The 12,602-nt window shown below is 40.0% G+C and overlaps 1 pseudogene; it reads right to left on the reverse strand.

Annotated features, from left to right (window-relative positions):
* Positions 1-1,978: 1,978 nt before the first annotated feature.
* On the reverse strand, positions 1,979-2,862 carry LOC127195034 (ER membrane protein complex subunit 2-like; annotated as a pseudogene).
* Between the last annotated feature and the right edge of the window lie 9,740 nt (positions 2,863-12,602).

Here is a 12,602-nt window from a genome sequence, read left to right on the forward strand (position 1 = left end):
TACCTCCTGTATTGTCCTTGGCTGGTGCCTTAGTTTGAGCGGGACCCCTGGGCCCAAATCTGCCTATCATATTGTTCTACTTGTAGATTTCTAGGACCCTCTGGATCCTTTTATTTTGCTGTTCTCCCATGCGTCTCTCATTTAGAGTCCCAATAGGATGCCTTCCCCTCTGTCCCAGTTTCCTGGTAAGTGAAGGCTTTCGTTGCTCTTATATATATGTATCCATGACTAACCACTTGGAATTTAAAAACCTATTGCTGAGTTTGTCCTTGGAGAAAACAGATTCTCTTTCTCTCTGAGCCACCAGGTATTGTACCTCTGCATCTGTGGTAGGCTTTGTAGAACTTCCTTAACTCGTGTTGGCATGTCCATTGGTATGGTTCTTATGCATCTCTTGTTTAGGCAATCATGTTGTTGAGATTTCATTGGCACAGTTTTTCTGTGATGTCTAGAAGACACTATCTCATACCAAGCATCCTGGCTATGTCCTCTGCTTCTTAGAGTCTTTCTATCTCCTCTTCTGCAATGCTTGGCTTATTGACTTTTTTTGAGAACACATGATACAAATAGAATGGCTTTGAACACTTACAATAATTGCTTTTTATCCTGCATAACAGACATGCCTGAAGTCAGTAGGGTGTGTGAGTACACACTGCATGAGCCATGTGTAGTCCTGGGAATACTAGGGTTAAAATTCCTGTTTTCTACTTAAAGGACATGGGGAATTTCATGCAATTTACTGATATTGCAGTTACTTCTCATGCCTGACATCCAGACTATTATGATTATATGATAAGACAGTAAAATAATTTGAGGATTTGGTTGTAATTGTTCTTCAATGGTAGATAGATGCTTACTTAGCAGTAATTAGTGACTTGTTGCCATCATTCTGTATAAGGTGAAACTTAGCACTTTTTCATTCTGGGAGAGAGAACAGGTGTTGTACATAGGTAAATATGTTTATGTATCATATCAGAAAAGATATATCTATTTTGGGAGTTAATACTTGATCAATCTTTATACTTTTTTCTCAATATATTTCTAGGCCACTTGTCTGGACACACTTATGAGAACTGCCATTATCTTTAAGGTGAAAAAAATAGATGAAATAATTTTACAAAAGGTAACATAACAATAAATATTCCATTTAATAAAAGATATAACATTTAATTTACTTGAACTTAGTAGAAATAATTTATCCAACTTTATAAAAGAAAAGGAAAAATGATGGGATACCAAAAAGAAACATAAAACTCTAGGTTAATAATTTTTTAATAAAGATATTTCTTTAGATGGATGCAGCCTCTTTACAGTTTAATAAATAGAGATTTATTAAGTTTTAATAATATAACACTATAATTTATGTGTGTGATGCTCTCAAATGGACATGGGTGATTTTTTGTTTGCATTCCTATATGCTGCCAGGAAAGAGTTCCTCAGACATTTTATTTTCACCTCTTCACATACTCTTACAATATGGGAAACTAAAAATAACGATCTATTGGCATGTCTTCCTTACATTTGCCTGCACTTAACCATTCAGAAATCAAAACTTAATTATTTATTAATTCCTACAGAATAAAAATAATATATTCACCAGAGGCAAAAAAAATCTGTATTCTTCTAAAATATTCCCCGAAAGTAAAGAAAAAATGTTGTAAAAATGACTTTATTTTACAATCATCTATACCTACTAATTCTGACTTAGTAGAATACAGTGAACTTCTCCTCAATTAGTTCATTGTGATGTATTATTAAGAGGATTTTTTCAGTTAATAAATCATGTTTTATTTAACAAGGTGTGTGTGTGTGTGTGTGTGTGTGTGTGTGTGTGTGTATGAGATGATATGAAAACTTATATACAATCAGTAGTCTTAAACCTTAATTCCATGAATCCCCTCTACTTTTCCTACTTAGTTGCACAGGCAACTTAAGGTCTATATAAACATGATTTATAACTGACTTCTTCAACAGAAAATTAGAATAAAAACAGCACTAAGCATTTTGTAACTGTCACAGACCAAGAAGTTCTACTGTACACTTTGAAACCTGATGTCACAGAGTCTCTAAAACCCAGAGACTGATTGATCCGCAATGTTTCCATTGTGTCTTCAACTGCCTTGAGAAGCTTCTGGTTTTCTTTTTACACTGACCTGCCAACTGAAGCCCAAAGAGAGCTCCCATGTTTCTGTTGTTGAGTTTCAGTGCTGTGCAAAATACTTTCTTGAAGGCTCGAGGTCTTTGGGTTTGCTTTGGTATATTTGACTTCTACACACTGCTGACAATATATGTGGCCATGTGGATTAGTCATCCTTAGCTCCTCTAAGCAAAAGACTGGGTTTGCAGAGCTGCGTGTGTTCACTGTTATAAAGTTCTATAAGCCTGTGCCAGGCTTCTTGATTTCCAACAAATTGTTCCAGAAAATGCTTATTGAGCTCTCAAATGGTCTCCACGTTTTCTCCCTGGATTTTTCAAATGGCAATCTTTCTTATGCTTCCTTGCAGCAGTTTGGGCTGGGACTTTTTGCAAAATTCAACCATTCAATTGCAGAGAATCGTCATATTTTTCTATAGTTTCCAATCACACACCTGTCAACAACTTGACTCTGTGACTGTCCCAGAACTGTTTTCTTAATTCCTGAAGACAAAACAATTCCTAGGAGTCCTAACCAAATTCCAGGGCAGCGGTCATTTGCTGCTCATATATAATCAAAATATCCCCAAGCTTACCAACATAGCCACTAACTAATTTTTCTCCAACCTCTCTAATATATTTGCTATTTCTTGAGCTTTCTTCTCTCCCTTTTCTCGTGTTATCTTGAATTTCTTCCCAAGTTATTTCATAACTCTCAGTGACCTTCATCTTCTTCCTAGAATCTAGAGCAGTGGGGAAAGAAGGCTGTGAGTTGGATTTCAATAGTTATTTTTAGATAGATAGCAATATACTTTTATTCTTAACCAAAATGAACAAAACTAATAGACTGAAAGGGAGAGTCGGTGGGAACTGAATTAAGCATGCTTTCCTCTGTTACATTAAAATTGTTCCTCTGAGGTGATTACAATTGGGATGTAATGTGAATAAATTATAATTAAAAAAGAAAAAAAAAAAGAACTCAAGGCAGAAGCTTGAAAAAATAAAATTATTGCTCTGATTTAGGTTACAAATGAATCTTATCTATTTTGCATTATTAAGCAGTAGTTAGCTGGAAAATGGTGCTCATTGAGCTGTACAGTGTTTTCTCAATGCTGATAGGTCTCGTTATGCAATATCACATAGCAACATTTGTTAATAGTACAAACAACTACAACCAGAACTTCCTTTAATGCTGGGAAGATACAGAGCTACAAGTTGTTTTATTTTTTTAAATTCACAGGAAAGCTAGATTTTTATCCTTTGCAATAATGTTGCATCCCCTGAAGTAACTGTTTCACCAATGAAAGTACTGGGCAAATCATCAAGCCTGAAAAAAAACCCACCATTTGTACCTTAACAATTTTTTCAAGGATATTTGTTATCCAGTGGAAAAAATCAAGTTCAATTTACAGTAAAAACAATTCAATGGATGATTTTTTTTTCTTAAGATGCAATTTCTACCCTGTAATCTCATACTTCATTAAAGTGAATAAAAATCACAGTGTTTAAATGTTGAAAGTTAAAAAAAAATTAACAATGTATGGACCCATACTTTAAAAGCAGACTTTTGCTAGGACATGGTGATGACTGTGAGAGCCCAGAGGTACAGTTTATGTTACTGGATGTGGGATAGGTCTAGTGTCATCAGTTGATACGGCATTTTGTATTATCAGTCCAAAGGCCAACTCACTGAAATAGGGAGTGTTTTAGTGTTATTATGAAAAAGATACAGAATATAGTCTTGTGGATCCTATGATCTATCTTTGGAGACCCACTGGCCTGCGACCATGATCCCCATGTCCATAGCAGCATTGTATGCCTATATTCAGAACATCTTTAGGTAAATTTCCAATATTTTCTGAGAGTGATACTCTTTGAACCATTTTCTTATATTTATTGTTTTGTTACCTCAAATCTCTCTCTCTCTCTCTCTCTCTCTCTCTCTCTCTCTCTCTCTCTCTCTCTCTCTCTCTCTCTCTCACATTCTTCCTTCACTACATCCCATGAACCTTTTCAGTTAAATCATCTGAAGATATTTCATTGTTTCTGATATCCAATCACTTAAACAGAATATGTAACTGATTGGGAAAGCATCTGCTATTTAATTATGTTTCTATCCTGTGTGCTGGATACTCTTCATGTAAGTAATGCACTGGCTTCTCTGTCCAGTTATGTTGTTATCACTCTGCTTTCACTAATGTTATCCTCTATATTTTTTTCAGAGTAGTATTTAGAATAATTTAATCACTTTACAGCCTGATCCCAGCCCCCTCCCTTCTCTCCTACCAGCCCCCCCCCACTCTCTCCTTCTCCTATTCCTTCCTTTCCTTCTTCTCAGAGAAGGAGGGGTCCCAAAGGCAAATCAAACCACCCTATCACCTCAAGTTAAAGCAAAACCAAGTGCATCTTCTCCCACTGGGGCCTGACAAGGCAGCCCAGATAGGGGAAATAGACCCAGTGTCAGGCAACAGATCAGAGACAGCCATACTTCCATTTTTAGAGGGCCCACATGTTGACCAGGCTGCACATCTCCTACAATATGTAGGGAGTCTAGGCCCAGTCTATGAGACCTCTTTGGTTAATTGTTCAGTTTCAGTGAGTCCCCATGAGGCCAGGTTAGATGACTCTGTAGGTCTTCCTGTGGTCCTTGACCCCTCTGGTTCCCTCTATCCTTCCTCCCATTCTCCCACAAAACTCACCAAGCTCACCCTATTCCTTGGCTGTGGGTCTCTGCATCTGTTTCCATCAGCTGCTGGATGAAGCCTCTGGAAGACAGTTATGCTAGGCTCCTATTTTCAAACGTAGGATAGTGTCATTCATAGTGACACAGGTTGGCTTTCTCCTGTGGGGTGGGTCTCAAGTTGGACCAGTCATTGGGTTGCTACTCTCTTAATCTCGGCTCCATCTTTACACCTACTCTTCTTGTAGGTAAGAAACATTTTGGGTCAAATGTTTTTTCGGTGAGTTAGTGTTCCCTTCCCTCTATTGGGACTCCCACCTGGCCACAGGAGCCATCAACTTCAGGCTCTTTAACCCCTGCTGCTGGATGTCTCAGCTAAGATCACCCCTATAGACTCCTGCGAACATCCCCTGTCCCAGCGATGCCCCACAAAGATTTCCATTCTCTCTCCTAGTTACCTCATCTGCTCTCCTCATACCTCATCCCTATCCCGTTGCCCTCCCCATGCCCTCTCCCACCTCTCTACATCTACTTCAGTTGTCTGTTTTATTTCCTGTTCTGAGCGAGATTGATGCATCTTCCTTTGGGGACTCCTTGGGTCAGTGGATCGTAGCATGCTTATCCTGTACTTCATGGATAATATCCAGTTATAAGTGAGTACACAGCATGCAAGTTTTTCTGGGTCTGGGTTACCTCACTCATTTCTAGTTCCATAAAGTTGCCTGCAAATTGCATGATATCTTTGTTTTCAATAGGCAAGTAGTATTCCACGATGTTAATGTAACACATTTTCTTTAATCATTCTTCATTTGAGGTACATCTAAGTTGTTTCCAGTTTCTGGCTATTTTGAATAAAGCTGCTATGAACATAGTTGAGCAAGTGTCCTTGTGGTATGGTAGAGCATCTTTTGGATATATGCCCTGGAATGGCCTAGCTAGGTCTTGGGGTAGCACTATTACTAATTTTCTGAGAACCTTCCAGAATGATTTCCACAGTGGTTGTACAAGTTTGCACTCCCATGAGCAATGGAGAAATGCATTCCTTGTTCCACACCCTCACCAGAATGATCTGTCATTTGAATTTTTCCCCTTTATTTATATATTTAATCACCATGCAGCCTGATCCCAGCTGCCTCCATCTTATGCTCTCAGCCCCACCCTCATATCATCGCCTCCACCCCCTTCTCCTTCTTAGAGAAGAGGAGACTCCAAGGGGTACAGCCTATACTGGAATCTCAAGTCAGAAGGACTGAATATATCACCTCCCACCGCTGACTAACCAGGTAGCTCATCTAGAAAAAAAGGAATATAGAGGCAGGCAGCAGAGTCAGAAACAGCCCCTACTCCCGTTGTTAGGGAGCCCACATGCTGACCAGACATCACATCTGCTACATATGTGTAGGCGGTCTAGGTCTACTCCATCCGTGTTCTTTGGTTGGTGGTTCAGTCTCTGGAAGCCTCCCTGGGCCGAAGTTAGTTGACTCTGTAGGTCGTCTTGTGGTGTGCTTAACCCTCCAGCTCCCTCTGTCATTCCTCCTGCTCTTTCACAAGCCTCCCTGAGCTCAGCCTATTGTTTGGCTGTAGGTCTCAGCATCTGTTTTCATCAGCTGCTGGATGAAGTCCCTCAGAAGACAGTTATGTCAGGCTCATGTCTGTAACCATATCAGAGTATCATTATAGTGACAGGAGTTGACTCTCTCTCCCATGGGGTAAGTTTTAAGATGGGCTAGGTTTAACATTTCCTCCATCTCTGACCTATATTACTTCCCACCCTCCTTGTAGACAAGACAAATTTTGGGTTAAAGGTTTTATGGGAGGCTTGGTTTCCTGCTACCTTCACTGGAAGTCCTACCTGGCTACAGGAGGGGGCAACTTCTGGCTCCTTAACTCCTGCTGCCAGGTGCCTTTGTCAAGCCCCCAGGATCCAGCAGCGATGCTTCCTTGGGAGAAATAAGTCTCAGACAGTCATGGTGGAGGAGTTGAGTGAGAGAACAAGCCTTAATTTTGTGAACCAGGGACATTATACACCTTAGGCATTGGAAGGGGTTTTGAAGGGAATGTGTTTGATTTGCTGGGGATATGGGTTCCAGGGATACTTAATATACATGTAACAAAGCAGCCCTGTCAAAAGAGGGGAAAGCAGCACTTAATTATCCTATGGGTAGGGGAGAATCTCTAGTTAAGTTAAAGGGCCATTGGTTAAAAGTCAAGACACCAAGGCATATTATTAGCATAGATGTATCTCTAGGAATCCACAGGTGCCTGCTAAACAGGTTTCTTATCAGGAAAGGTTTGGGCCTATAATCCTCCCTGAGGGCTATGTGGTACTCCTTAGGGGATCTAGGGTTCCCGAGATCAGGCAAAGAGAGAACTGCACTGAGAAAGGGCATCCGAAGAGGAAAGTTGATTGCACAAAATGCCTTCATCAAGAAATTGGAGACATCTCAAAAAGCAACTTAACAGAACACCTGAAAGCCCTCAGGGAGGGGAGTGGGGAAGGGGGCGGGAGAAGCAGACACACCCAAGAGGAGTTAACAGCTGGAAATAATCAAACTCAGGACTGAAATCAATAAATAAGAAATAAGTGGGGACTGCCTCTAACATGAACATTGGTGTCCCCAATTTGATCATTTCCCCTTGGTCAGGAGGCTTGGTGGCACACAGAGGAAGAGGGAGGGCTATCTGGATGAGACCTGATAGGCTGTGGTCATATGGTGGGGAAAGTGGTCCCCTTCTGTCAGAGGTCTAGGGAAGGGGAATAGGCAGAAGAGGGAGGGAGGGTGGGGATGGGAAGATACAAAAAGAGCAGATAACAATTGGGATGTAATCTGAATAAATTATAATAAATTAAAATTTAAAAAATAAATTAGAAACAACAACAACAAAAAACAATTCAAAGACTCAACAAAACTAAGTGCTGTCTCTTTGAGAAAATCAACAAGATAGACAAACCCTTAGCCAAACTAACTAAAAGGTGAAGGAAGAGTATCCAAAACAACAGAATTAGATGAAAAGAGAGACATAATGACAAATACTCAGGAAATCCAAAGATTCATTAGGTCTTACTTCAAACCTATATGCCACAAAATTAGAAAATATAAATGATATGGACAATTTTCTTGATAAATACCACTTACCAAAATTGAATCAAGATCAGACAAACAAATTAAGTAGTCCTATATATCCCATTGAAATAGAAGCAACCAAAAAAAAAAAAAAAAAAAAATCTCCCAACAACAACAACATCCCAGGGCCAGGAGATGGAGTCAGTGCAGAATTCTATCAGACCTTTAAAGAAGAACTAATATCAATACTCCTAAAACTATTCCACAGAATAGCAATGGAAGTATCACTGCCAAACTCATTCTATGAAGCCACAGTCATTTAGTACCTTAAAAAAATACAAAGATCCAACAAAGAAATAGAATTTCAGACCAATTTTCCTTATGAACATTGATACAAAACTACTCAATAGAATACTCACAAACTGAATCCAAGAAAACATCAAAAATATCATTCACCATGACCAAGTAGGCTTCATCCCAGGTATCCAGGGGTGGTTCAAGATACAGAAACCCATCAATGTAATCAACTATACAAACAAACTGAAGAAAATAAATATGTGATCATTTCTTTAGATGCCATAAAAGCACTTGACAAAACACATACCTAAACATTGTAATGGCAATATACAGCAAGCCTATAGCCAACATCAAACTAAACGGAGACAAACTTATATCAATTCCACGGATATCAGGGATTAAACAAGACTATTCACTATCTCTGTATTTCTTCAACATAGTACTTGAAATACTAGCCAGAGCAATAAGACAACTATCATAGATGATACGATAGTATACATAAGTGACACCATAAATTTTACCAAGGAATTCCTCCAGTTGATAAACACCTTCAGCAAAGTGGCTAGATAAAAAAAAAATCAACCAAAAAGTCAGTAGCCCTCCCATATACAAATGACAAATGGCTGAGAAAGAAATTAGGGAAACATCACTTTTCACAATAGCCACAAATTATATAAAGTATCTTAGTGTAACAACCAAGCAAGTGAAAGATACTGGGACTCAAAGCTGGACTTTAGGTAGAACATTGAGGTCTGTAGGGTAGAGTTGGGGGATGGAAGGACCATGAGGGGTCAGGAGCCCCACAAGGCCAGCAGATCAGGACACTGTGGGGCCTTCACAAACTGATGCACCAACCATTTCAGATGTAACCTATAGACAGCTGATTCTCCAAGTGGTGGTGGTGGGGGCTGCTGCTGAACCTCTGACATGCACTCTGGTGCCCATGATCTGATCAGTGCCCCTTGGCAGGACAGCCTTGTGGGCACACAGAGGAAGGGGATGCAGGCTATCCCGATGAGACCTGATAGGCTGAGGCCAGGCAACGAAATAGGAAGGCCTCTTCTGTCAGAGGTCTAGGGGAGGGGGCATAGGGCAGAAGAGGGAAGGAGGGTGGGAAAGGGAAGGGAAGAGCAAGGGGGTAACAATCAGAATTGTAATGTGTGAACATATTACAATAGAATTTATAAAAAATAATGTTTTCATTGCACAAGTATGTTTCTATTTCTCAAAGGAAATAGAAAAGCTTTCTACTCTGTGTGTCCCAAACATGAAACTTGAATGGTTAGCTCTGGTGTTCTTAAAACTGGTGTGCTGATGTGGAAAAGTACTGTGTGTGAACATAACTCATGGAGACTCTAATACAGCATCTAGTATTGAAAGAAGAAAGTGACAATGACAAGTGGGCTTTTCAGAGTGCCCCGGCTTGACACTCTGAAGGAAGGGCGATGCATGCCTGCAGTAAAACGCAGACAATACGACTCATTGCTATTTTCTCAAGTGGTTTTTTTTTTTTTTTTTTTGGTGTGTGTGTGTGTGTGTGTGTGTGTCATCCATCCCTGGAAATTTTCTGAGGTGCAAGTTCCCAGAAGCAAGGAAGAGATAAATGCAAAATGAAATGTGAGCTTTCCAGTGAATTAAAGTGTCTGCCAGTGTGATTGGCTCTCAGTTGAAAAGTAAACTTAATTAAAAAGAAGGAAGAAAAAAAAACCTAATGTTGCTGCTATTATAAAATCCAGGATGACAAAAAGTAAGCTGGGCTGAAAAGCTAATAATTCAGTGATGGGCTAAAGATTATTCAGTTTTCATTCTAAGTTCTTGCATATAATCATTTGTTTATTTATTTATAAAACTCTCTGGCTGCCAAAAAAAAAAAAAAAAAAAAAAATGGCACCAATTAATCCTGGCTCATTTGAAGTTGCATTTGTTCCAGCTGTCTGTATTAGAACTAGAAGGCAGGGGTTAGGAAATGTCCCCTCCACACTTGTTCCCTGGTATGGAAATTAAGGAACTGGCTGGTTGACTGTCCCCTAGACTCTCTTTATCTAGCTGGCATAGACACCTGGGAAAGAAGCCGTAAAGGGAGTGTACAAATGGGCCTTGAGAAACGCAGTTTGTGTAGGCCTAAAAGGCCACCAGAAAATCATCATCAGTTGTCAACTTTGTTAAAATTCAGATGGCGTGATATTTACTTTTCTCACTATGAAATGATGACGCCTGTTGGAGGAAGCGGAGGTTTGGTTCTGGCACTCATATTGAACATGAGAGCATGTTGCCTTATTTTGGTATTTCTCATATTGCTATAATTCAAATTCTGTAGCTTAGGTTTTATTTTCTTTCTAACATGTTTGCTTTCTTTTCCTCTGACTGCTATTGAGAAATAGGTGAATAAGATTGCTAGACATGTGTAAACTTTTCAGTATGGATCTGCTGAATACAGTGTGCACTTTCCTATTGTTAAAATTCATAAAGGAAGTATGTCCATGTAACCACAGGGAGACGTGTAGGCTGTTTCACTACAGCCTGATTTATAGCCAAGAATTAAAGCATGGCGGCACATGCCTTTAATCCCAGCACTCAGGAGGCAGAGGCAGGTGGATCGACGTGAGTTCGAGGCCAGCCTAGTCTATAAAGTGAGTCCAGGATAGCCAAGGCTACACAGAAGAGACCCTGTCTCGAAAAAACAAACCAAACCAAAACAAAACAAAACAAAAAACCAAAAAATAAAAAACAGTTTTCTCAGCAATAAAGATTTGCTAAAATGGTTTATTTGTATTATGAAATATTTTATAAAAGTTAGGATGAATGGCTTATTTACTATAGACACAGGGACTGATGGAAACTGTTTCAAAAATACAATTGTGAACTCCAAACTTACATTTTGATCTTTAAGTGAATAGTAACAGCAAGGGGGTGAGGTGAGATTCTTTCCTATCCTAGAGTCTGAACTTGAGGTAGAGGCAGGAAACAGCTCAGATAGAGCACTAAGATGCTCTGCCCCAAAGCACTGTTTGCATTTAGCTAAAGATCTCCCATGGTGTCTTCAAATTTTTTATAGTTCTGTGATTTTTCTGTTTTATGTCTAGGACAATGGTCCATGTTTTCATTTTATGTCAGCTGTGGGTGGATTTTGGCTCCTAAGTTGAAGCCCTTTGCAACTTGTGGCTACAGATGTCATTGCTTCAGGACTATTTGGGGGAATAGTTGGGCATTGTCTGCTTTTTCCACTGAAGCACTATTGCATGTTTTCCAAAAAGCTTCTGGGCATATTCCTGCAGTCTGTTTCTCGGAGCTGCATGCCACTCTGCTGCTGTGTTTACATCTCTAAACTCCATGGTATTATGAGTGTTATGGCCAGATGATGACTAAAGGGACATAGCTTCAATCTCCTATTTCATTCTTATGCACGATATACTAATCTTATTTAGATCTATGAACATGCTAATAAAGGTATTAGTAAGATCGTAATCAGTTTGTGAAAAATTAACTTCATTTTTTAATTAAATTTTTATTTCTAATTTACTCACTTTATGTCCTGATTGTAGCCCGCCCTCCCTCTCTCATGCCTCTTCCCCCGTGGCCTAGCATCTGACCCCAGACTATTAAGTCTCATCTGGACTTCCTGCATCCTGTTCCTCTGTGACCTGGCGAGCCCACCCCACCAGGGGGAGGTGATCAATGAGTGGGCACCAGAGTCCATGTCAGATCTAGCCCCTACTCCCCACATTATGGGACCCTCAAGGAGACTGCGCTGCCTATTAACTACACCTGAGCAGGGGGTCTAGCTCCTCACCATACATGGTCCTTGGTTGGTGGATCAGTCTCTGCAGGGCCCCCTGGGTCCAGATTTGTTGGCTCCATTAGTCTCCTTGTGGAGTTTCTTCTATTCCCCCCAGCCTTCCTCATGACTCCCTGTGCTCCTCCCAAAGTTTGACTGTGAGTCTCAGCACCTGCATCACTTCCCCACTAGGTGGAGCCTTTCAGAGGCCCTCTGTGGCAGCCTCTGTCCTGTTCCTTCTCTTCAACAGCTTCCAGTGTCTACTTGCCCTTCTGAATGATAACTTAGCATCTTCCCTAGGGTTCTCCTTGTGGTTTAGATTCTTTAGGTCTGTGTATTGCAGTGTGGCTATCCTGTATTATGTGGTTAATATCTACTTATAAATGAGTATATACAACATGTGTCCTTCTGGGTCTGGGTTACGTCACTCATTTCCTTGTTTTTAATAGCTGAGTAGTTTTTCATTGTGTCCTTTGGTTGAGGGATGTCTAGGTTGTTTCCAGATTCTGGTTATTACAAATAAAGCTACTATGAACATAGTTGAGCACATGTCCTTGTTGTATGGTGTTGTATGCATCTTTTGGGTATATGCCCAGGAGTGGTATGGCTGAGTCTTGTGGTAGCATTATTCTCAAGGTTCTCAGAAAGCGCC

Source organism: Acomys russatus, chromosome 11 (assembly GCF_903995435.1).
Source record: "Acomys russatus chromosome 11, mAcoRus1.1, whole genome shotgun sequence".
NCBI lineage: Eukaryota > Metazoa > Chordata > Mammalia > Rodentia > Muridae > Acomys > Acomys russatus.